Below are 27284 nucleotides of genomic sequence, written 5' to 3'. Positions count from 1 at the left end.
TAAACAAATACACCGAACAGGTATACCTGTTTAGGTGTGCCTGTCAGGTTTACCTGATGCTGATAGTGTGTGGCCGGACTTTTAGCTAGAAACATAGGTGAAATGTGGATATGAAATGGTTGAATATTTTTAGCGATAGTTTTGAATATTTTTTATTATAATTATTATTTTATGTTTCGAATTTTTATTGTTGTTTATAATTAAATTGTATGCAGTTTACCCATTCTAAGATATCTTTTATGGTAGATCCTACATAATTGTATTGTTTATATTGTTCAATCCTTTGAAACCAATCAGCCGCCACCCACATGGAGACGTTTATAGTCTTATCATATAATATAAAGCATTTACAACATGTAAATATTTATTTATTTTAGTAAAGCATAAACTTTTGGTTTACGTGTGTCTGTTACTTCTACCAGTTTCAAAATCAAAAATGAAATTTTTCAGTATCTTCGTTTTGTTTGTCTGTTTTACTGTATCTATTTATGCAAATAGAAATTATAGACCAGAAGGTAAATATTTATTATTATGATATTAAAACCGTAGTTAGTTATTTCACAATTGTTTAATCAGATATATATATTTGTTCTAAGGAAAGGTACTGCGACTGATTTATTTTTATTTATATATTTTCGTTAAAAATTACCTATTTTTTTCCAAGAGTTTTTTACAGAGAACATAGTAGTTCGCCAATCACATATTAGTTCACTAAAAGTCAGCATCTGCTGGATACTCGGCTTTTCTGACACGGTCAGTAATTACTTCTAGTTCTTCTTCTTAAAGTGCCCTCTCCTCAATGGAGGTTGGCTACTACAATTTTAAACTCTTCTCTATCTTCAGCTGTTCTTATTAGCTGTTCAAAATTTAGCCCTGTCCATTGTCGGATGTTTCTGAGCCACGATAGTCTTTTCCTTCCTAGGCCTCTCTTTCCCTCGATTTTTCCTTTCACTATAAGTTGGGCATATTGGTACTTATTATTTCTCAGTATGTGGCCTAGGTATGATGTTTTTCTAACTTTTACTGTGTTAAAAAGTTCTCTTTCCTTGCCTATTCTATGCAGCACTTCTTTGTTTGAGGTATGCGATGTCCATGAAATTTTGAGTATTCTCTGGTAGATCCACATTTAAAAGGCCTCCAATTTATTTACGGTTGATGTTTTAAGGGTCCACGTTTCAACTGCATATAGAAGAGTCGACCAAACGTAGCATTTTAATAAACGTAGTCGAATTTCGAGTTTTATTCGAGAATCACAAAGCAGTTTTTTTATTTTTTCGCAAGATTTTCTGGCCTGTTCTATTCTCGATCTTATTTCTAGATCAGGATTTAGGCTGCTATCGATCCAACATCCCAGGTACTTAAATCTATTGACCTGTTCTAAAATATGCCCATTTATTGTGCAAGGTTGAGGTACGTTTTGGTTTTTTCGGATTGACATCACTTTGGTTTTTTTAATATTTATTTTCATACCAAATTGCTCACAGGTCGAGTTGGTCTTGTCGATGAGTCGTTGTAGACCTAAGTCGGAATCCGCAATTAACACAATATCATCGGTGTATTTGATACTGTTGATATTTACGCCATTCACATTGATTCCATCCTTGGAATCCTCCAATGCTTCTTTAAATAGAAACTCGGAGTAAAGATTAAACAGCAGAGGCGACCGAACACATCCTTGTCTAACTCCCCTCCTAATTATTACTTCTGTGGATGTGGAACCTTCGATCCTAACTCTGGCGTTTTGGTTCCAGTACAAGTTTTTAAAGAATTTGATGTCTTTTCCATCTAAACCGACTTCTTGCAAACTTTCTAATAGTAGGTCGTGTCTTACTCTATCAAATGCTTTTTAGAAGTCTATAAAGCATATAAATATACCTTTCTGTTGGTCGTAGCATTTTTGGGCGAGAACTAGTAAACTGAACAGGGCTTCTCTCGTTCCCATGCCGGCTCTGAATCCAAACTGATTTGAAAGATTGTTTCGCACTTTCTATAGATACGATTATGTACGATTTTTAGTAGGACTTTTACTGCATGACTCATAAGGCTTATCAGACGGAACTCATTGCAGTGTTGTGGGTTTGGCTTTTTTGGTAGTGGGATGAATATTGACTCCAGCCAATCTTGGGGTATTTTACCTGTATCATAAATGCGATTGAATAAAAGGACAAATATTTCGATATTTTCTTCGCTGATTAATTTTAACGTTTCTGGGTATATTCCGTCTGGACCTGGGCTTTTATTTGTTTTAAGATGATTAATTGCATTTATGATTTCAGATTTCAAAATTGTTGGCCCTTCGTTGTTATTTTCCAATCTTGGTTCTTCTCGTATGTCGTGAAAAAGAATTTTAATATAGTTTTCCCATTCTTTCAGTTTATCTTCCGTTGATTCTAACAGTTTGCCATCCGTGTTCAGCATGGTGTAAAAAGTCGTTCTCTTGGTAGTCGATGTAAACTCTTTTACCTTTTTATGTAAATTAAAAAAATCGTGCCTTTGTTGTAGTTCTTCTATTTCCACGCATTTTGTTTCCAGCCATTTCTCTTTTGCTTCGGTTATTTTTTTTTCGAATTATTCTATTTAGTCTTTTGTATTCTCGGTCCTTGTCAATTTTTCCTTTAGATTCTCTTCGTTTGTTCATTAATTGTAAAATCTCTTCTGTCATCCATTTCTGTTTGTTATTTCTAGGTGTTGCTTTTAGATGTTTTTCCGTTACATTGTTCATTTGTTCTTTAATAGTTTTCCACAGAACGTTTATGTCATCGTACTCGCTAATTCTATTGTGGTCGATATTTCCTAAATTTTTGTTTAATTCTTTATTTACTGTCTGATGTATGGTGTCGTTTTTCAATAATTGGATGTCTAATAGTTGGTGTTGAGATTTTTGTTTCTTTATTACGGTAGTAACCATATATATTTCATTTCATTTTCACTTATTTATGTGCTTGTATCGACTTTATTTAAAAAACAGATTAGTTACTAAAACCTATACATTGATCTGCAAATCCACATTAAAAACGGGACAAATTGTTGTCCGATTACAGTGATTTTTTTAATATGTTATAGCCTTATTCTTTAAATCTTTGTAGTAATATTGTTGCTAAACAGGTAAATTATCATTGTATACTGGGAGTACCAATCAGATTATATTATTTTCTCAAAGTTTGAAACCCCCCGTAGAATATTCTAGCATTTATAAAATACTGAGATTAAAACCCAACTATAGCCTCAGGTTTTCTTAACCCATAATATCCTAGCGTGACATGTAAGTTACGCAAAATGGTCTAATTTAAACAGCGCCCTGTAAGGAAACTTGTGATAAGATCGCATAGATGGTGTAAGTATTGTGCAATTTGACACTTCCTCTAATGCATGTTTACTATATAGTTTGCAGACATAGTGTGCGAAAATTTTGTGCCTGTAAACATTTAAAATAAGCTGTAAATAAATATTAACTTTTTTGCTTTTTAAGTTTAAGTTACCGGTATTGGTCATAAAAAATATTAAAGATACATTCTTTTTCCCAAAAAAAGGGGACTTCAAAACTCAACAGTTTTCGAGGTAATCGCATTTTACAAATCAACTACATAATTCAGATTTAACGCAATTACTCCAGGCAACGAAAAAAAGATAAAAACATTAATACTTCTGAATTTTGGTATAAAATACCTTCAATAAAGTTAATAATTAACGAAATATTAAATAAAATAAATATATTAGAGGTATAGAATAGTAGGATTTGACAAAATAACAGAATAATTGGATTTTACATAAAACATTTTACCTTTTGTATTAAATTAAAGTCATAATCAAAATATTTTAGTTAGATTAGAATTAGAAATTAGAAATAGTTAAACTTAATAACATTAAACTTTTTGTCAAAATAATTGTTCGATATGTCCACCATTTTCTTTAATTCATTTGTCAATACATTCCATAAAGATAGCATCATATTAAATAGCATCATTGGTTCTAAAGAAACTGCTGCAGTATTTATAATAAGTATTATAAGTATAATATATATTAAACATAATATAATAATAAAGTATTCGTTTGGGAATTTTATGAATTAAATAATTATATTAATATCTCACCACATGACCAAGGAATATGATTACCACGAACAAGCAAATGTTCAGGAAAGTTGTATTTAATTATGTTCTCACTGCACTTTTCTCTATAATGTGGTGGTGTACCAATCAATAAAATCATTTTATAAAAAATGTAAATAAATCTCACCATTGAAATTACAAGGTAATTCGCATGTCCATAAAAAATAATTACAAATGGCACCAAATCATACGATATGCATTTAAAACATGAATTTTAAATAAATATATGGTTTGGAACAATTGGTAATTATTTTTTAGGGACATGCGAATTACCTTGTAATTCAAAAGGTGAGATTTATTTACATTTTTTATAAAATGAATTTATGTGATTTTTTGGAAGAATTGTCATCAAACTTAAAGCGAAATATGTGGTTTATGCAAGATGGTACACCACCCCATTATAGAGAGAGGGCAGTGAGAACATACTTAAATACAACTTTCCTGAAAGTTGGAATGTTCGTGGTAGTCATATTCCTTGGTCATATGGTGAGATATCAATATAATTATTTAATGCATAAAAATCCCAAAAGAATACTTAATATTATACTTATAATACTTATTATAAATACTGAAGCAGTTTCTTTAGAACCAATGATGCTATTTGATATGAGACGATCTTTTATGGAATGTATTGACAAATGAATTAAATAAAATGGTGAACATATCGAACACTTACTTTGACAAAAAGTTTAATGTTATTTAGTTTATTATATTTAATAATATAATAAACTAATATCCTGCTAATATATTTATTATATTTAATATTTCGTTAACTATTAACTTTATTAAACGTATTTTATACCAAAATTCAGAAGTATTGATGTTTTTCTTTAATTTTCTTTCGTTGCTTGGAGTAATTTGCGTTAAATCTGAATTATGTAGTTGATTTGTAAAATGCGATTCTCTCGAAAACTGTTGAGTTTTGAAGTTATTAACAAGTATATCTTTTTTTGTTAAAATAATGTATCTTTAATATTTTATATCACAAACACCGATAACTTAAAGAGTAAAAAAGTTAAGTGCAAATGTATGCTACATATGTGGCATATGTGGCCCCCCTTTATCAGCTACATTAAAGCATGTATCAAAGTATAATTAATGATGTTCAATAGTACCCAGTTATGAATTTTGGTACCTAAATGTTCACAAACATAAAAGTTATAGTAAAAATTAAAATTTTAAATTTCCACTTTAACACCCTGTATCTTTCTTAATATCAACATTTTATTAAAGCAATTTGGCTTAAATCGTAATATTTTAAAGTGTAAAATCTACAGTTTCTTTTGTACAATTACTTAAGGACCACCCTGTATATGCAACGCTAGGATAACCGTATTTCAGCAAAAATAAACATAAGACGTGATTTCATTCCCAGTGAATTATTTGCTAAGATTTATAAATCATTGTTAACTGCCAGTTGGATAACGATGATCATTGACCAGATATCATGTATCAGGTATCAATTTCACGGTCGCTGTGTTATCACACATGTTTATAATATAATAAATATTACGATTTTCTCGGCGATTTGAGGAACAACGACTGGGGATTTACAAACAGAGAATTTTAAGAAACTATTTTGTTTTTATGTAATACATAAACGCCTTTATGGAAATGTATTTCTTGTTTGGCATTTAGGGGTTTTTTCCATTTTAGGCGCCGTTTTACCCTTGAAGAAGCACTTGAAATAGCTTACGGTGATGTAGAGTAAAGGTCGGTACACATATACGAGCCAAACGGTATGCATACGGTATGCGAACGCTATATTCGTTAATGTGTACGGCAGAAAAAACCGCTTGCGTACTGTTTCATCGTGACTCGTCGCGAACCAAATTGTTGCGGTTTATTCCACGACTTCAAAGGAAGCTCCTCGTCGTTCAGTTTGGACGGCGCTTACTAGACGCAGCGAACATTTTTATTGTCTCATCAAATCGACATTGTGTGAATGACGTGTTCCTTCCTAGAGAGACGTGAGAAAACACTAAACTGATTATTGTACTTATTTTTATTTTTGTTAAACAAGCAAAAACAGAAACATAAATCAGTACCCAAATTGGACCCCATGGATCGAGATAAGTATGCGATCAGTACGATGTAGAATATTTTTCAAGGATCTGTACGCGTACGATACGTATACCGTTCGGCTCGCATATGTGTACACACCTTTAGATTTAGATGCCATCTACACAGAACCTCCAGAAGTAAACGTCCTCACAGATGAAGAATCTGGAGATGAAATTAATGATAGAATTCTTGACCATTTTCCCGAGACACAACTTCGTGTCCAAGCCGAGGAAAAACTTTTAAATAATATAGAATTGGCGCCATTGAAGCCGGCGGACCTAGAGATGAGCTATCAAAATGTTCATATCCTTGGTTAAAAGGAGGTGATTTTCAAAATCGTCTGGATACTTTTCCAACACCAAATTTTTCTGATTATGAGAATTTAACACCTGTTGAACTGTTTGAGTTATTCTGGGATGGTCCGTTATTCAAATAGTTAGAGTCAGAAACTAAAAAAAATGCTCTTTTCAAAAATGTTGCCGACCTACATATCTCACTTGAAAAACTGAAATGCTTTATTGGCATTTTGATTCTTAGTAGATACGATCCAAAACCAGAAAAGATATTACTGGGATTTAAAACCAGACATGGAGCATCGTTTTGTTAAAAATGCAATGAGGAGTAATCCATTTGAGCAAATTATGCAATTTGTACATTGGGCAGACAATAATAGCATAAACCCAAAGGATACAGCATGAAAAGTCTGTTCCCTTATGGGTTATTTACAAAATAAGTTTATAAAGAACTTCGTGCCAGAAGGAAAAATATGCTATGACGAATCTATGGTTAGATACTATGGAAAACATTCGTGTAAACAGTTCATAAGGGGAAAGCGAATCAGATTTGGATTTAAAATGTGGTCGCTAAACACAAAAAACGGTTATCTAATTAATTTTGACATATATCAGGGAAATAACTCAAAATCCAGCGAAGTAGATGAAAAATTATATGGAAAAGCTACTGCTCCACTGCTAAACAGGTTGCATGAGTTACCCACCAATAAGAGGAACCTACCATATAAACTTTTTGTAGACAACTTCTTTACCAATGTTAACCTACTGTCCAATATGCTAGAAAATGGTATTTGGTGCACTGGTACCATTCGTGAAAATCGTTTACCTAAGGGTATACCTTTACCCCCTAAAACTGATTTTCAAAAACAGACAGATCGAGATGATTGTAGTGGCGTTATTGAACGTAACAACGGTATAAATTTTGTACGTTGGTCCGACAATAATATTGTTACTGCAGCGTCTACCTCTCATGGCATTCAACCCATGACCCATGTAAAAAGGTTTTATCAGAAAGAGAAGAAAATTATTTAAGTACGTCGTCCGTGTCTTATAGGAAAATGTAACTCATCGATGGGAGGGACGGACTTGATGATGGATAAAAATATAGTAAGGTACAAGATTGGTATTCCAGTGGCCAAATAGTTACTCATAGTAATGTGGAGGCCACGTTACTATGATCCAAAAATCCAAAAAATAGTGGTGGCCATTATTTACATGGTTACTAGACGCATCATTGGAAAACGCTTGGCATATTTATAAAAAGACCGGCAATTCTATCAAACAAATCGATTTTCGCAGAGATATAGCCACCTCATATCTTATGAAGTATGGTACATAAACTAAAGGTGCAGGTCAATTTCAAGCAGTCCCGGTAGTCAAACCAGCGACACCGTCAGATTTGACAGACAAGATCACATCTTGATATATATTCCAAACAAGAAAAGACGACGGTGCGTATTTGAAAATTGTACTTCTGTTGTTACAACCATGTGTAGAAAGTGCGATTTGGGGTTGTGCATTGATTGGAATGGGCAGTTTCATACATACATACATATATACATACATATAAGATATGCCGACGACACGGTGATCCTTGCCAGTACCATAGACGAATAATTACAGCAGATAATGGAAAGAGTTTATTCAGTTAGTGAGGAATACGGCCTGAGCCTCAACTTCAAGAAGACAAAGTGGATGCTGATAAGCAGGAAGCAACAGCCTGCTCGACAGTTACGGATAAGTAACATACTAATTGACCATGTAGAATCTTATGTGTACCTTGGCACCAACGTAAATGCAAAATGGGAACAGGCCACAGAAATTAAGGCGAGAATAGAACGAGCTAGAGCAGCATTTAGTAATATGAAAAAGCTCTTCATAAGCAGGGATTTGTCTCTTCCCCTAAAACTACGTCTAGTTAAATGCTACATTTTTCCGATCTTACTGTATGGTGTGGAGGCCTGGACGCTGACGGAGACGGTCACGAGAAAACTAGAAGCATTCGAAATGTGGGTGTACCGACGCATTCTTCGTATATCCTGGACCGAACATGTCACCAACATAGAGGTAATCCAAAGAATCGGAAAGGAGAAAGAAATCGTGAATACAATTAAACAAAGAAAGCTTGAATATCTATCTCTATTTAGAAGCGCCACAAACAAGATCAGAATTGCCATGTTAATAGCCAACGTTCACAACGGACAGGGCACTTGAAGAAGAAGAAGATGTTTCATACAAGATAATTTCCTATACATGTAAAACATATTTTTTGTTTAAATATAGAATTTAATAAAGCTTTCGCATTTTCTTCTTATTTTGCTCCCTGTATGTCTTAGAGTCCTAGATTTCCCTTTTTGAAAATAAGCTCAGAAACTCGACTAGAGGACTTATACGAACAATAAATTGCCATAAAACATATCATTTTTAAAAAATATAATAATTCAGGATATTAAGGGAACATTTATGTTATATTTATATTTTATATATTTTTGGATTCAATTGCTCATGTTGGATAATAAAAAAGTTAGGTTCTTTATCAACTAACCATGCTTTTCATCAATAAATCCTCATTTTCTGCTTAATAAAGCCTAAAGTAGACTATGAGAAATTAACAAATATAACATTTGTTAGAATACCGTAATTTTTTTGTTGTTTAGATTTAGAAAGAGAACGATTTAGCACGCCAAGGAATGTTCTAGCGGTTCATAATATCCAAACTAGCATTGATATCGCGAGGAAACGTCTTGTTGAATATAATTTGCTTATTCGAAGACCATCTACAAGACTAGCATAAACTGCAAATCACCGCCGAGCTAGTTTGTAATTTGCCAGTGCACCCGTAAACTGTTATAATTACAACTGGGAAAACGTTCTGTTTACAGAAGAATACAGATTTTACGTCTTTAGTTTCGATCTACGTTTAAGAGAGTCCAACGACCAAATGAGCGTTATGACTAGGACAACATAGGTAGAACGATTTAATTAAATAGAGGGATTATAATGGTTAGAGGAGAAATTTCTTTTCAGCCAGGACAGTTCTTGTACCTTAACCCTTAACTGGTATGGTGATTTAAAATTACACTTAAAGTATGGCGGGGTCAGATTTGACCCTGTGCCTTTTTTTGCATGCAGCAAATAGAAAACAGAAAAATTTTCATTCAGATCGAATATAAATCCTTTTTATTATAAATAATAATGTTTACATATACTTTTTAATAATATCTGGCCTACTTCTGGCTAAACTTATAAAAATTAACATGGCTTTTCTTATCTGTAAAAAAAAATAGAGAAAAAATTAAAAATAATTTTAAACGGAATTGTTTTAATCAAAACAAACCTAAACCTAGGGAAAAATACTTAAAAACATGAAAAAACATAATAAACAAAAATTCTGACAACTACATTTTGCGCAGTATTTTATTGTTCGGAGCAATTTGTACACATGTTGGACGTTTTGCAATGGTCTTTGCAAATATGCCTGCTACACTCGTCACATACAATTGGATGTTTGTTGTCACTGTAAGGGCATAAGAAGCATCTGGCACGCTTAGGTTGTCGACGTTGAGGGTTATCTATGCTTCGTGGGGCCTCATCTGGGATATTGCTGATTCGCCTTATGGTTACCTTCAATTCCCGAGGAATGTTTTTCATTTGACTTCTTCGAACTAAGTGTTCGTTGATCATTTCTCTCCCTAAATCAATAAGGAAACGGTTACGAACCATCTCATTATTTGGATTAGCAGCATTATAAATTATGCCTGCATTTGCGGCGGAGATGTCCATCATTCGGTACCACAAAGTTAGAGGCCAACGCCGAGTACGTCTTCCTACTTTGTAATTGGCACAAATTTGGTCCAGTACATCAACGCCAACTTTCGTTAGGTTATAAAAGGAGATGATGTCTGGTAATTTCTTTGCTCCTTCTTCGACCATGTTATTATGGTGCATTGTAGACATCATGCAAACTGAGCGATTTCTTTTTGGAACGTATGACGCAATTGTTATATCCTTAGTAAATCCAAAAAGCGAGGAAAGTGGTTCACGTTGCTTACTAGCTAGGAACTCTTTAGGTAACTCCCTTTTATTCCGTCTAATAGTACCTACGTATGTCAAGTTTTGGCGTTGCAATTCTTCAACCAGCTCTAGTGACGTGAACCAATTGTCCCCTGTAATATTACGGTTCGAATTTGCTATTGGTTCAATCAAAGTTAGCACAGTTTGGGTTGGAATAGATAGCTTCTTTGGATTTGCCCTATTTTCATCTTTGCCCGTATATACAAAAGCATTGATCAAATAATGTGTACGAGCGTCACACAAACACAATATTTTTAGTCCGTATTTCACAGGCTTGCTTTTTATAAACATACGGAACCTACACTTTCCCCGAAATCCAACCAACATTTCGTCCACGGTTACGTATTCCCCACAAGAATAGTTTATCTTACAGTTTCCAATAAATCTGTAAAACAAATTTGAAATTGCAGCAAGTTTATCTCCGTCTTCAATACGTTGTCGTCTAGTGGCTGGATTGTCAAATCTTAAGGCTGTTAGCAGGAAACTGAATCTCTTTAGAGTCATTGTTGCACGAAAAATGTCACGACCTGTTCCATCTGTTGCAAAAAGCGAATTTATGTCCTCGTGACTCGACTTGAACACTCCAGCTAGATAGAGAAGACCGAGAAATGCTCGCATTTCTACTTCATCGACATGATTAATAAACTGACATGACAAGGCCTGATCGCCATAGGTTGCCTGCAGTTCAGTTATTTTCTCATTCGTTCTTGCGATAACTTCATTTATAATGTATCCATCGAGAAAAAAACTGAGCGCCTGCAAGGGTGTAGTTGGCTTATTGGTCCGACATGGTCCCGAAAGGCCAGGAATATGCGACACTATGTTGGTGACGCGAGTACGGCTAGACGCAGGTGGCGTTTTCGCCCATATTTTCTATTTTTTCCGTAGAAATAGCCACTTTCATCCCCAACAATTTCACTTTCAACAGATAAGCTAACTTCTTCGACAGAGTGCCTATCACTGCCATCAACAGCTTCATCTTCACTCTCACTATCAGCATTGTAGTCACTATCCGTATCGTGATCACTAACAATCGTCTCTGCATCGGAAAGGTCGTTGTCGGTATCCCATAAAGTTTCAGCAATATGTTCAATTTCCTTTTGTGTCAAAGGCGCCCTTTTGTCACGCACGTTCGACATATTATACTTCGATCACAACTCTAAATTGAAAGAACAAACAAAATTGTATTTTTTTCTGGAAAAATAACAGTATTGTGCTTCTTACCCGAAAACGAGAAATTATCCTTTAACGGTATGGCAGGGTCAAATCTGACCCAATTCACAATATTCACGTGGAGCCACTAATTGCTTGCGGGCGACTGATAGCGGAACTGAAGCAGTTGCACGCCTTGAAAGAATACCTCAAATGGTATGTTGCCATATCGCCTAGTTTTTCCGAAAATTACAAAAGAATTTCCAATAGGGTCAAATTTGACCCTGCCATACCAGTTAAGGGTTAACATGGAAATTCTGTAAACAGTGAAAGGTAGACAACCGATATTTTATTTATGCAAGTTGTACCTTCCATGCTTTTTAACCCAGATATTACTGAAACTTTTATTGTTAACATTTTGAATTAATTTCGAATTTTCATGGAAATTATAGCATATGGAACCAAAAAACACAATCATATATTTTTTTATGACGATACCTGTCAAGTTTTGACATGTTCTTCTAAAAGGACGGTAGTAATATACGGTACCAGATATCATATATATTTTATTAGTATCAATTTACAAAGAATGAAAGGATTTAAAACAAAATTTTGGATGTAAAGGTATTTTGCACTTTTCACACAAAAACTGGACTTTTTTGTGACAATATCCACATCGCGATTGCTTTTCTTGATAAAGAAAAAAGTGGTTAATACCGTCATATCTTGAATTGGCTACCGAATTCGAATTCCGCTTAGAAGGTCTGCGTTTTGTTTCTTTTTGAAAAGTTTCCAAAATATTAGTTGCAATAGATCTTCTAAATTCAAGTTGATCCAGTTTACCGTCTTGAGTTTTGTGAATCTGCCACGCATTTTGAATAGCCATATCAACGCAATGAGCAAAAAGGGGAAAATACCATTTCTTTCCTCTTATGGACACTCGATATAAACTGATGTTCTGGTCACTGCGATCAACGCCACCCATGAAGTTATTGTATATTCTAACAATATTTGGTTGAGGAACTTGAATATGTTTTTTCTCTGCTTGTGAAAATCTCTTTACAGAGAAGCAAGGCATTACTGGTACAAAACAGGAAGCAATAGAAACGATATTATTATCATGCCAGCGGCAAACCACTATTCCTGTATTTTTATCAAGACCATACTCGTATTTACCACGTTCAGTTTTTTTCATAATAGATGAACAGGATAAAGGGCATTTCATGGTGCGATTTTCCCTTACAGTGCCTGTACCAAATATGCCTCTTTGTTTTAGCTCATGCAGTAAATGAATATAAGTAAAATAATTATCAAAAATAAGATGGAATCGCCTTTGAGGCCATACTTCATTCAATCTGTCTGCATAGGATAGAACTACTGATGCACCCAATCCGAGGACTTTATATTGTTCAGGTATTGTAGTGGAATTACCTTGGTAAGGAGAAAACCAAACTATGTATCCCAGACGAAGGGCTCCTACCCACATTTTGTACCCCCAACGGATTGGTTTTCCCCTGATGAATTGTTTTGTGGGATGGCGACCAAAATACGGAACCATTGCCTCATTTATGCTGTGATGTTGTTCTAAAGGGGAAAATTGTATAATTTTTTTGTTTATTACGTCGAACAGGGGTCGCATCTTGGCAAATCTATCAAATTTATCTAATGACAAGTTATTGCAAACATGCAAAACTTTCATTATGTGGGAAAATCTATCCCTAGATATAGCAGCTACCACCATTGCGTTGTGCGAATCGTCACGATTTTCCCAGTACATGTATCTTTTCGGCACAACCACATAACCACTCAATACAAGAACGCCTATAAAACATCCAATCTCATTTTGAGTAATGTCGTTCAAAAGATTTCTTTGTCCTGCGTAGATGGTAGTGTATTCGGTAACCAAATTGATGACTTCATCATCAAAAAACAAATTGAAAATTTCCATCGGCGACTGAGTCATTTTCGGTCCAAATTGAGTTTTCCAGTAAGTACAATCAGGGTGTTGATACAAGTCTCCTTGAATCCAGTGTGCAGATATTCTCTTCTCTAATTGATGGGGCAGCTTTTCCTTGGAAAGAAACAAAGCCAATGGTATATTGTCATCATCCGAATCTTCTTCTGGTAGGCTGGAATTCACAGAATCTTGTGGTAATTCAGTCGCGTTGTCAAAAACAAGTTCTACATCGTTTCTCAACTGACTACCCGGTAAATTATTTATTGTAGTTAGTTCTTCATCGCCGGAGTCGCAATCGGTGACATCATCATTGGCATTTTCTGGGGGAAATATGATCAAACCATCTGGAGGGACTGGGATTTTATCAGAATCAAGCTCTTCTAATAGCTCATGCAATTTGAGAGGCCTCCTGAAACAATACGCACGTTGGTAGTACTAATTACTACCGTCCTTTTAATAGAACAAAATGAAATCCCAAGTGGCGAGCCTTTGAAACAACGTGATAACTATTCGAGCCAAGAATATACGTACATAAGTCCCTATTATACAATAATCCACATGCCAATGCCGTGAAATAACAGTTTTTTAATTCTAGACTTACCTCCAATTATAAGCATCCATTTTGTAGTCCAAAACCTGGCAATTTACACAGATAACCTCACAATTACAGCATGTGCGCGCACTAAAATCGTTAAAACTTGTCGAATGCTGGTTCTTGAAAACACTCCATCTAGAGCCATCTATCAGTTGGTAGCTGTACTAACCTAAATTACGCATAATTTACACTGCCTTTTAAAAGGACGGTAGTAATATCTGGGTTAAGAGGCCAGACGGTAGAAGATCAGTAGGCCATTCCAGAAAAAGGTGTAAGGATGATGTTAAAGCCGATTTATCTGGGATTGGGGTACAATAATGGAAAATGGATGCGCAATATCGTAGAAGATAGACGGCTATAGTGGATAGTGGAAAGCCAGTGAAGAAGAAGAGGTTGTACCTTTCGCTCTATGCATTGGTAACAATTTTTTGCTAATGCGCGGTAACACAAGACCTCACGTTGCACGATTTGTAACCGAATATTTAAAACAGGTAAAGAATTAATTAGAAGTAAAGGCGGAAACAAGCTGTGCTGACGCGTATTGCATGGATTTATTTTTATTACTTAAATGATTTTATAACCTGTACTTCTTATGTTATATTATTACAAACTTTTTATATTATAAAACTACATATCTCTTTTATTATTGAAAATACGCGACTGAATAAAAAAACTAGATGTTAATAAAGCCTTAGGCTATAATTGAGTTTTAATTTTAATATTTTATAAATGTTAAAATATTCCACGGTGTGTTCGCAACTTTGAGAAAAAACACAGTATGATCACTACACCCGGCATATAATGGCATTTGCCTTTGTAGCCACAATATTACATATTACAGCGATATTTTTAAAGAATACGGCTACAGCATACTAAAAAAATCACTCAAATCGGATAACAGCTTTAGGAAGTTCAAGACGTTAAAAATATCCAAAATTTAAGGTGGTGCGTTAATTTTGCTGCTCAGTGTGTTTCTATTTAAATTAAAAACATATTGACAAGTAAAGTAATCAAAACACTCTGCAACATGAACATAAATGTAAGTTTAGTTTAAAAAAATGCTATAATTTACAACTAAAAAGTTTAATACTGTTTGATACCGCTCAAAATGTCGCGTCGCCTGGGTTCTCGTAATGGGTACAATGTGCAAGAATGTCTTACTAACAACGGTAATAGATGTTTACTAGTGTTCGGTCTATCACTTAAAAGACGAGAAGTATTTTGTTGATACTTTTGTAAAGTTTATCATTCTCGAAATCTAGCACAGTAAAATTTTTTTAGTTTTGATTTTGTAACTAGAATGTAAATTTAGTACAACCAGGCGAAGTATGCATATAAAAAAGACATTTTTGTGCCATTTGTAAAAATTTTAATTTGCTTATAGGGGGCTAAAAGGGGGGGACTGAACAATTACTGGGCTTGGAGATAGGGTAAGTAAAAAATTGAAGCATTTGCGAACTGCTACTCGTGTTTTGGTTGGATAGCAAGGTCGTAGATAAGGATTACTTATTTGGGGCGGACTGGGAGAACTTTCTACGAAAAAGAAATCAAGAAATACTAAAATGTCCTGGACAAATACTAAAAAATTTCCAAACTATTTAAAATTAGGACGCAGTAATTAGAAAAAAAGTGGAGACACACAAAATGAAGGCTGGACAAATCCTGAAAGAAATCAAATCAAATACCATAGCTGGACTTCAGGTTATCCTGGATAATGACTATATGTGATCCTTTAAACTCGGCTGTTCATTTTCCCCTTAAAACCATGTTGGCTTACTTAGCCCTCAGACGCTGTTATCTAATCCCTTGTCACAGGTCACAGCTTTCAACAAACGGTGATTAACTCACATTACAAAGATTGCCACATGGCATTTTGAGCTCAAATCACTATCTTCTCATTACACACATGTATCTAAGGGAAAACTTTGTCGGATTTTTAAAACTTCACGAAAATTAACCTTCTTCCAAAGAATCTTAAATTGCTCTCCACGGCTCAAAGTTTTAATGGCCAAATTTGGACTTCCACAATTAAAGCGTCCGTTATTTGTTTATTATAAACACACTCCAAAATATTTATAATATCAATCTCAGAGACGCCAAAAGATAAAGTATCATTTTCGGTGTTTTTTGAAATACGAGGTGAAGCGAAAATGCTACACATTTCACGTTTTTCCCTTATTATTCGTTAAACTTAGAAGCGTGCCAATTATGTCCACTCTACCCATATTAATGTTGATCTCGATATAACATTGAGGGTTTTCCACTTTTTAGCCTGTGCTATTTTTGGTATGCGACACATTATAGTAGTGCAGTATGGTATACTCATATATGCTTATCTGCAACGCAACGTCTCTTTTATCTTCCCATTTCAGTGTCAATCACATTTTTCAATATGGTTTTTAAATTTTAGAATATGTTTCTGGTTCTGCTTCACAGTTCCGCAATAGTTGGTATTTTTGGCATGAAGCTTCAACCACTCAGTAACGTACTTTCTATACCAGTTGTCCATGTAAATTTTGAGACCATTATTCCAATATCGCTCCGTCAGTGCCATTAGGATGTTCCCATATATAACAAGTTCCTCAGAATATTTCTCAGAATGCATATGTATCCGCTCCGGTATATATTATGAAATATAATATATAACCGATTTCACTATTAAAGATTGTTAGATTTCTTTATTTATTTCTCTATATGGTCCTTCGAGCCGGATGATTACTTGAGGTTAGGTTATTTCTCGTAAAATTTCTCGAAAGACCTTGAAAATCTGTTGTTACTGAATTATTCTGTACTGGTTATATATATATATATATATATATATATATATATATATATATATATATATATATATATATATATATATATATATATCCAAAGAACGGAGTTTGGAAATTTAAATTACTACCGAGATGAGAAAATGAATTATTACCATTTCAAACATAGGCAGTATTATCAAAGTAAGAACTATTTGATAAGAGTAGAGAGCTATGATTACTTGCGTAGCTATTAGGTTGAGAATTTAAACCACTATTATAGAGAATGTGAATGACTTCCGATAATTGAATTACGAGTAATTAGAGGAGAATGTCGGTTTTCGCTCATTTTTATGTGCATTAAGGATTGTGTGACTTGGACCAAAAAGAACATTTTTTAGAAATGAAAGAACACTCTTCAAAATTGTGTTTACTAAAACAATTTATACATAAATTCGTTTCGTTAATGAACTGCAATTTTGCAAAATGAGGTTTATCTTTAAACTGAGAGCCATTGTAAATTTTATGATCCAGCTTGTTATAGTTCATGCAAATTAATTATAGTTGTTGCCCGAGGAAAGAGAAAAGGAGCGTATGAACTTGCTAAAGGATCACTACAGGAGCAATGCGACCAATGTGGCAATAATGTTAAACCACTCTGAGGTTTCCAGAGCAACAACTAACACATCCACGGAGGAAGCTAAGCTACCTGAGGAAAGGAATGCCAAACGTTTAGAATGTTTTAAACAACAAAAAAAGGTTAATGCGAGCTTATAGTAAAATAAAGGTAGAAGGTATCGGCATTCCTCGCAACAAAGGAAGAAAATATAATAAAATATATGTTTTCTAACTTGGCTGCACCGTACTGACCGCACTTAAGTGCACTCGTAAGTGAATGGGATGTATTCGGTCAATTTGGAGATAAAAAAGACAAGAGTTGTGCTACTTTATCTATTTATTGAAGACGTTTCGCCCACTGTTCAATGAGCATCATCAGTTCATCTAAAAGAATGTTATTAGCGATACATCTTTATATATATATATATATATATATATATATATATATATAATATATATATATATAATATATATATATATATATATATATATATATATATATATATATTATTGTGATATTTAAAGTCTTGGTGCGCCAAGCAAAAATTAGCTAATTAATTTTTTTGATTAATTAAAATTATTTAAATGATATGATTATGACTCTATCACAATTTTAAATTCTTTTATCTCAGGGTTAAATTCGTGCTTCAATATCTATGCTATTACATGTGAAAGGTAAGGTCCAGAGAATACCGGAATAATAAAAAACACATATGATCTAACACTATATATTGAAATAAAAATAGAAATAATTCACACTCAAAAGTTTTCAATAAACAAATCTCATATAAGGATTATCAAAATTTTGTTCTCCGTACGTGAACAATCAAAATTAATGGTACAAACAATATTAATTGAAATCTCAAAATCCCAAGCTATTCTAACTCTCCTAATCAAAATATTTATATCCTTTCTAAATTACGTGTAAAAATTGTGTTATCAATAAAAGAAAAAAAACTGCAGAAACAAAAATATCTCTCTCTGATGATGAGTGGTCCAAATCCTTGTTCCTTGTAGACTATATTATCTCCTCTCAACCGCTCCCTATGTAATCAGCAATCTTACACAGATTGTTGCAAGTATATCGTCCTTAATGATCTCCTTCAAAAGCACAAATCATTCAAATTATGATAGCCTTTCTCCTCTCGATAAACTGAATCTCTCGTTGGCCCGAGTGAAAAATGACTCTTGGAATATCTTCTCTTTACGATAAACTGAATCTCTCGTTGGCCTGAACAGTGACTCTTGGAATATAAGTAGAGAAATATGACTTACAATATTTTGCTGCTTCAGCTGCTGTCAGATACACTAACTCCACAAAAACTCACTAACATTCAACACTACTGCTTGCTACATTTCAGGAACCGCCAGAGAACAATCCCTGTTCGTCTTACAGACTTGGAAACCAACTGATTCTCTCTTCTCTCTCCTCAATCTCGCTAAACTTTTTCCTACATACTTATCCCACCTTTTTCAATCTCCGCCAATCAAAACTCGTCACAATTCCCCCATTTTTTCATTTCGATAACAAACAAATTTTTACCTATAATTATAAATTTCCTAAAACTTATTTACAAATAATATTTTTCTATAATTCTTAAAAACTAACAAAAACCTCTTTCTATAATCCCTTCTATTGTCTTTAATCACTGCATTAATGTATTTCAATTGTCTTTGGATTTCACTTAAAATTATGCGGGTCACTCAAGTATAACAAAGAAATAATTTATGCAAAGCTTACATTTTGTTTAGTACAGGTAATCCAGAATTTAATAACTTTCCTTCTCCGAAATGTTTGTTGGATATTATCCTACTTATCTGAATTATTTTAATGTTTTTGAACTTTGAAATATTTTAAACAAACCAATATTTTTCTCGATTTTACATATCATAACAAATCCCCGCCATTTGATCTGCCGAAAACTCTTTGTTAAATTTTAAAAATGACAAAAGTTTTCTAGGATCAAATTATTTCACTATGTTATTAAAATCTACTTATGATACTGATAAATGTCGTGAATGTTAAAATACCCCGTATATTGCCTGTCTTTATACGGGATTGGATACATTTTCGTTTTAAATTTTTCCAAGTATTTTCCCTTAAAAGAAAGTTCATAATTTTTAGCCACTCGGTTTACTTCCTTAACAAAATCTCCATGGTTTCCTAAAATCTTCTCTATTTTCTTTCCCATGTTTTCTCCACAATTTATTTTTCTTTCATCCTCCTTTTCACATGTGTTCACTGTCCATAATACTTCTTCACAAAATTCTGGATTCTCGTCCATCAGTGCCATTTTTTCTTCTGTTTTCTTTTTATTCTCTAATTCCCTTTGGTATTCCGAGCACCATGTTTCTATTCCTTTCATTTCTCTGATGATACCTTCTTTTTCTTCCTGCTTCCATTCTGTTTTATCGTCGGTTGCCAACAATTCTTCTGTACCTTCTATTTCCTGTTTTTCTCTGGTCTCCATCTTATTTTCCTGCTTTCTTTTCGAACTCTTCTTCTTTTTCTTCCTTCTCTTTTTCTTTTCTGTTAGATCTTGTTCTTGTACTTTCGGTTTATCCTCTACAGTCATATCGATTTCTTTGCGTTTTTCCTGTGCATTGATCCTTCCAGAATTTGTTTTCCTATCTGTTTGCTTTTCTTCTCCTGTGTTGTCTGGTTCTGCTCTGATTTCCAGTTTATTTTCCGAAAAATTTATGGTGATATCTTTTTTCCTCAATTCATCAATTCCCGCTATCATATCATGATTTAAATCTTCAATCACCACACATTTCATAATATGGAATTTGTTTCCCACTCTTATCTGTACTCCCAAGCCTTCGTTTACTGTCGTCAAATTTTTATTGTTTGCACCCACTAAATCAACCCTAGGAATCTTATACACAAATCTGTCCAAATTTAATTCTTTTACTAGTTTTTTATTGATTAGCGATATCTCCGATCCAGAATCAATCACAATTTTAATCGCTTTATGTTTTATAAATGCATCTAAAAATATTAGATTAGAATTAGAAATTTGTCTGTCGTTTCCTATTGCTACATGATTCATCTCCCTTCTATTTTGTTGTTGGAAGCTCTGGTTATTTCTATCGTCCCTTTGTTCGTTAGTATTCCTATTCGGAGGATTTTGTGCATCTCTATTCCTGTTGTGATTTTCATATGTTCTATGTTGTGTCATTCCTGTTATCGTAATTTTGTTGTCTATTGTAATTATTGTAATTTCTCGGCCTATATTCGTTTGTTGATCTGGGATGTCGGTTTCTCTGGTCATAATTTGATGAATACTTCTTTCGGTCCATTATATTGGTCATGTTGTCTTCTATTTCTCATTTCTTTTCTTTTCGCTTCTTTTAATTGAAGGAATTGGCACAAACTATCAATATCTTGATAGTTTCTCAAAATCACGTGATCTTCCAACGTTTTCCTCAAAATGTCTGCTGATCATTTCTACCAGCTGTTCGGTAGAATATTTGTATTCTAGATATTTTGAATTGTTATATATCTGCAAAGCATATCTTTCTTCAGATATTCCCATTTTTTCGTGATATTTTCCATTCTGTAGCTCTTGGTTGATTTCTCTCTGTTTATTTTTCTCCCAGAAATAGTTGAGAAATTTATTTCAAAATCTGTCCAATTTTCAAACTCATCTTCCTTGCTTTTATACCATAACGCTGCTCCTTCTTCAAATGGTTTCTAATTGTTTTCTTTGCAATCGTCAAAATATCTAATATGTTGTAATTTGGTTTTCAAATTTTTAACAAACGGTACTGGGTGTGTTTTCCGAATATCCCCGCCAAACTGTATTTTTATGTCACCCGGACTTTGGACGAGTACTTCTCTCCTGTCTCCCATATCTCGTTGTTTTCTGATGTCCTCAATTTGTTTTTCTATTTCTTTCTTGTCTTCTTGTAAAGCCATTTCAAATTTTGTTTCTAACTGTTCTAATTCCTTTTTCTGTACAGTCTTAATATCTTTCATTTTAGTTTCTATTTCTTCTCTCTGCATCTCTAGTTTCCTCTCTGTTTCTTCTCTGACTTTTTCTAAACAGACTTTTACCTCATTTTCATATTTGTCCAAACGCTTTTCCATTTTTCTATCATTTTCTTCTAATTTTTGTTCATAGTTTTCCAAACGCTGCTCTATATTTCTGTTATTTAGTTCTATTGTTTGTTTTGTTTCTTGTTGATTTCTATCCATTTTTAGTGATGTTTCTTGTTGGTTTCTATCAATTTTCTTTGATGTTTCAATTTGGTTTTTCTCTATTGTTTGTGTCTGTATTTGCATCATTGCTAATAATTTTTCCAGCATCCCTGTTTCTTTTCTTTCCTCCATTATTGTGGCATTTCCTTCATTATCCGATCCTTCATCAATAATTGTTTCCTCTTCTATCTTATCCTCTTTCCTTTCTTGCGTTTTACTTTGACTCCTTGTGGTCGACATGTTGTTTCTTTTCGTTACTGTTTTTGTCCCCGCCAAATGTGAAATTTTACAACACTCTATATGTTTCAGAACACGACAATATTTCTCCCCAAATGTATTAAATTTTCACGACAAATATCAAATATGCAATCAGTAAAATTCAAATAATTCAAAATAAATATCAAATGTACGATTGGTAAAAAAAAATAAAATCAAATAATTCAATAGCAGTAAATATCCACTAACTACGATCAATCAATAAATCAAATTTATATTCCCTGGAAAAATTGTCAAAATACTTTCAAATTCAAATTCCCTCAATGTTATATGTTTTTATCTCTGGATCACCTGTACTTATTCCAGATCTCTTTCCCTTCCTTCAAATGTAAAGCTGCGATATTTTCAAACCCCACGTTTTGGAAGCCAGTTATTGTGATATTTAAAGTCTTGGTGCGCCAAGCAAAAATTAGCTAATTAATTTTTTTGATTAATTAAAATTATTTAAATGATATGATTATGACTCTATCACAATTTTAAATTCTTTTATCTCAGGGTTAAATTCGTGCTTCAATATCTATGCTATTACATGTGAAAGGTAAGGTCCAGAGAATACCGGAATAATAAAAAACACATATGATCTAACACTATATATTGAAATAAAAATAATGAAATAATTCACACTCAAAAGTTTTCAATAAACAAATCTCATATAAGGATTCTCAAAATTTTGTTCTCCGTACGTGAACAATCAAAATTAATGGTACAAACAATATTAATTGAAATCTCAAAATCCCAAGCTATTCTAACTCTCCTAATCAAAATATTTATATCCTTTCTAAATTACGTGTAAAAATTGTGTTATCAATAAAAGAAAAAAAACTGCAGAAACAAAAATATCTCTCTCTGATGATGAGTGGTCCAAATCCTTGTTCCTTGTAGACTATATTATCTCCTCTCAACCGCTCCCTATGTAATCAGCAATCTTACACAGATTGTTGCAAGTATATCGTCCTTAATTATCTCCTTCAAAAGCACAAATCATTCAAATTATGATAGCCTTTCTCCTCTCGATAAACTGAATCTCTCGTTGGCCCGAGTGAAAAATGACTCTTGGAATATCTTCTCTTTACGATAAACTAAATCTCTCATTGGCCTGAACAGTGACTCTTGGAATATAAGTAGAGAAATATGACTTACAATATTTTGCTGCTTCAGCTTCTGTCAGATACACTAACTCCACAAAAACTCACTAACATTCAACACTACTGCTTGCTACATTTCAGGAACCGCCAGAGAACAATCCCTGTTCGTCTTACAGACTTGGAAACCAACTGATTCTCTCTTCTCTCTCCTCAATCTCGCTAAACTTTTTCCTACATACTTATCCCACCTTTTTCAATCTCCGCCAATCAAAACTCGTCACAATTCCCCCATTTTTTCATTTCGATAACAAACAAATTTTTACCTATAATTATAAATTTCCTAAAACTTATTTACAAATAATATTTTTCTATAATTCTTAAAAACTAACAAAAACCTCTTTCTATAATCCCTTCTATTGTCTTTAATCACTGCATTAATGTATTTCAATTGTCTTTGGATTTCACTTAAAATTATGCGGGTCACTCAAGTATAACAAAGAAATAATTTATGCAAAGCTTACATTTTGTTTAGTACAGGTAATCCAAGAATTTAATAACTTTCCTTCTCCGAAATGTTTGTTGGATATTATCCTACTTATCTGAATTATTTTAATGTTTTTGAACTTTGAAATATTTTTAAACAAACCAATATTTTTCTCGATTTTACATATCATAACAAATCCCCGCCATTTGATCTGCCGAAAACTCTTTGTTAAATTTTAAAAATGACAAAAGTTTTCTAGGATCAAATTATTTCACTATGTTATTAAAATCTACTTATGATACTGATAAATGTCGTGAATGTTAAAATACCCCGTATATTGCCTGTCTTTATACGGGATTGGATACATTTTCGTTTTAAATTTTTCCAAGTATTTTCCCTTAAAAGAAAGTTCATAATTTTTAGCCACTCGGTTTACTTCCTTAACAAAATCTCCATGGTTTCCTAAAATCTTCTCTATTTTCTTTCCCATGTTTTCTCCACAATTTATTTTTCTTTCATCCTCCTTTTGTTCACATGTGTTCACTGTCCATAATACTTCTTCACAAAATTCTGGATTCTCGTCCATCAGTGCCATTTTTTCTTCTGTTTTCTTTTTATTCTCTAATTCCCTTTGGTATTCCGAGCACCATGTTTCTATTCCTTTCATTTCTCTGATGATACCTTCTTTTTCTTCCTGCTTCCATTCTGTTTTATCGTCGGTTGCCAACAATTCTTCTGTACCTTCTATTTCCTGTTTTTCTCTGGTCTCCATCTTATTTTCCTGCTTTCTTTTCGAACTCTTCTTCTTTTTCTTCCTTCTCTTTTTCTTTTCTGTTAGATCTTGTTCTTGTACTTTCGGTTTATCCTCTACAGTCATATCGATTTCTTTGCGTTTTTCCTGTGCATTGATCCTTCCAGAATTTGTTTTCCTATCTGTTTGTTTTTCTTCTCCTGTGTTGTCTGGTTCTGCTCTGATTTCCAGTTTATTTTCCGAAAAATTTATGGTGATATCTTTTTTCCTCAATTCATCAATTCCCGCTATCATATCATGATTTAAATCTTCAATCACCACACATTTCATAATATGGAATTTGTTTCCCACTCTTATCTGTACTCCCAAGCCTTCGTTTACTGTCGTCAAATTTTTATTGTTTGCACCCACTAAATCAACCCTAGGAATCTTATACACAAATCTGTCCAAATTTAATTCTTTTACTAGTTTTTTATTGATTAGCGATATCTCCGATCCAGAATCAATCACAATTTTAATCGCTTTATGTTTTATAAATGCATCTAAAAATATTAGATTAGAATTAGAAATTTGTCTGTCGTTTCCTATTGCTACATGATTCATCTCCCTTCTATTTTGTTGTTGGAAGCTCTGGTTATTTCTATCGTCCCTTTGTTCGTTAGTATTCCTATTCGGAGGATTTTGTGCATCTCTATTCCTGTTGTGATTTTCATATGTTCTATGTTGTGTCATTCCTGTTATCGTAATTTTGTTGTCTATTGTAATTATTGTAATTTCTCGGCCTATATTCGTTTGTTGATCTGGGATGTCGGTTTCTCTGGTCATAATTTGATGAATACCTTCTTTCCGGTCCATTATATTGGTCATGTTGTCTTCTATTTCTCATTTCTTTTCTTTTTGCTTCTTTTAATTGAAGGAATTGGCACAAACTATCAATATCTTGATAGTTTCTCAAAATCACGTGATCTTCCAACGTTTCCTCAAAATGTCTGCTGATCATTTCTACCAGCTGTTCGGTAGAATATTTGTATTCTAGATATTTTGAATTGTTATATATCTGCAAAGCATATCTTTCTTCAGATATTCCCATTTTTTCGTGATATTTTCCATTCTGTAGCTCTTGGTTGATTTCTCTCTGTTTATTTTTCTCCCAGAAATAGTTGAGAAATTTATTTTCAAAATCTGTCCAATTTTCAAACTCATCTTCCTTGCTTTTATACCATAACGCTGCTCCTTCTTTCAAATGGTTTCTAATAAAATTGTTTCTTTGCAATCGTCAAAATATCTAATATGTTGTAATTTGGTTTTCAAATTTTTAACAAACGGTACTGGGTGTGTTTTCCGAATATTAAAAAGAATTTAATAACTTTCCTTCTCCGAAATGTTTGTTGGATATTATCCTACTTATCTGAATTATTTTAATGTTTTTGAACTTTGAAATATTTTTAAACAAACCAATATTTTTCTCGATTTTACATATCATAACAATATATATATATATATATATATATATATATATATATATATATATATATATATATATATATATATATATATATATATTTATATATATTTATATTCATATAGTTGATATATTTTGTAATATTTCTGTTTTTAAAATATTGATTGTCCAAATACATACATTGCTCTTCATCTCTTTCTTTTTAGATTGCTTTCTACCTGTGACTATTGTACACAAAATAGAATACGGAATGTGCCTTATTGCGCCTCGTGAAGCATGGCGATGGGACGTAAAATCCAGATCTTGTGTAATTCAAGAGACCAGTGGATGCAATAATACAAAGAACAATTTTCTCACTAAAGATGAGTGTAACAAGGTAGCAAAATTAGTTTGCGAAAAATTATCTACTACTTACTATCACAGATAGAACCACAAAATTCAACCACAAAACACAACTTTTATGAGTAATATAATGTTTATTATGTCTATCAGTCTATTATTATAACCAACATAGTAAGTGTTACTTCTGCAAGTTTAAAAGTAAAAGGCGAATTATAATACTTAATTCCAAAATGCTGATTTTTATGTATTATGCATTGGTATATCATATTAGAATGGTTGTTACAAAGTTCTGACAAATGCTGCTCTTAGAAACTGATTTATTTAAATCAAGTTCGCACTATGCTGTGGTATAATTTCATTATTTGAGAGAGTGATTCATAGTTTAAAGGCGCAGAAATGCGAAAAGACGTATGAAAATCCAGTGACGTACACTCATTTTTATTTTAACGTTAATTATATTTTATTTTTTAAATATTAATGTTCGAAATAGGCCACAATATATTTATGCGTAAGTTTTTACTGACGTTTCGATCTCTATATCCAAAGACCGCTTTCAAAGATATAAGTGATAGTTATATTTAGTTTATTTGTTTATTATTATATATTTTTATAATCTTATATTATTTATTTTCTTTTTTTTCTATCTTTAAAAACAGAATAGAGATCGAAACGTCAGTGTATTAAACATGTAAATAGATATACTGTAGCTTATTTTCAACCTTCTCCCTAAAAATACAGAATACCACAAACAAAAAGCTATAGAAAAATAAATATATCTGTCATTTGTATATTTGAAAACGGTCTCTTTATAGAGATCGAAACGTCCGTAAATTAAACATTTGAATAAATATATTGTGGCTTATTCCCAACATTATTTCTAAAAATACAGAACGACAAGCAAAAAGCCATAGAAAATAAATATTACTATCATTTGTATAATTGAAAACGGTCTCTGGATATAGAGATCTAAACGTCAGTAAATAAACACATGAATAAATATTTTGTGGCTTATTCCCTACATTCCCCTAAAAATACAGAATGTCACAAACAAAAAGCTATAAAAAA

The 27284-nt window shown here is 32.9% G+C and overlaps 1 protein-coding gene and 1 long non-coding RNA gene across 2 annotated transcripts in view; one reads left to right on the top strand and one right to left on the bottom strand.

Annotated features, from left to right (window-relative positions):
* LOC140440117 (uncharacterized) overlaps positions 1–27284 on the bottom strand; it is a 352003-nt gene that overhangs the window by 105577 nt on the left and 219142 nt on the right. The gene's annotated exons all lie outside the window — the stretch shown is intronic.
* Positions 284–26363, top strand: LOC140438458 (uncharacterized). Its single transcript, XR_011950536.1, has 2 exons — positions 284–515; positions 26084–26363. It is a non-coding gene; the product is annotated as an uncharacterized lncRNA (long non-coding RNA).

The sequence above is a fragment of the Diabrotica undecimpunctata genome, chromosome 4, assembly GCF_040954645.1.
Source record: "Diabrotica undecimpunctata isolate CICGRU chromosome 4, icDiaUnde3, whole genome shotgun sequence".
Classification (NCBI taxonomy): Eukaryota; Metazoa; Arthropoda; class Insecta; order Coleoptera; family Chrysomelidae; genus Diabrotica; species Diabrotica undecimpunctata.
Note: the sequence above shows the minus strand (reverse complement) of the source record. Positions and strands in the feature narration are given on the sequence as shown.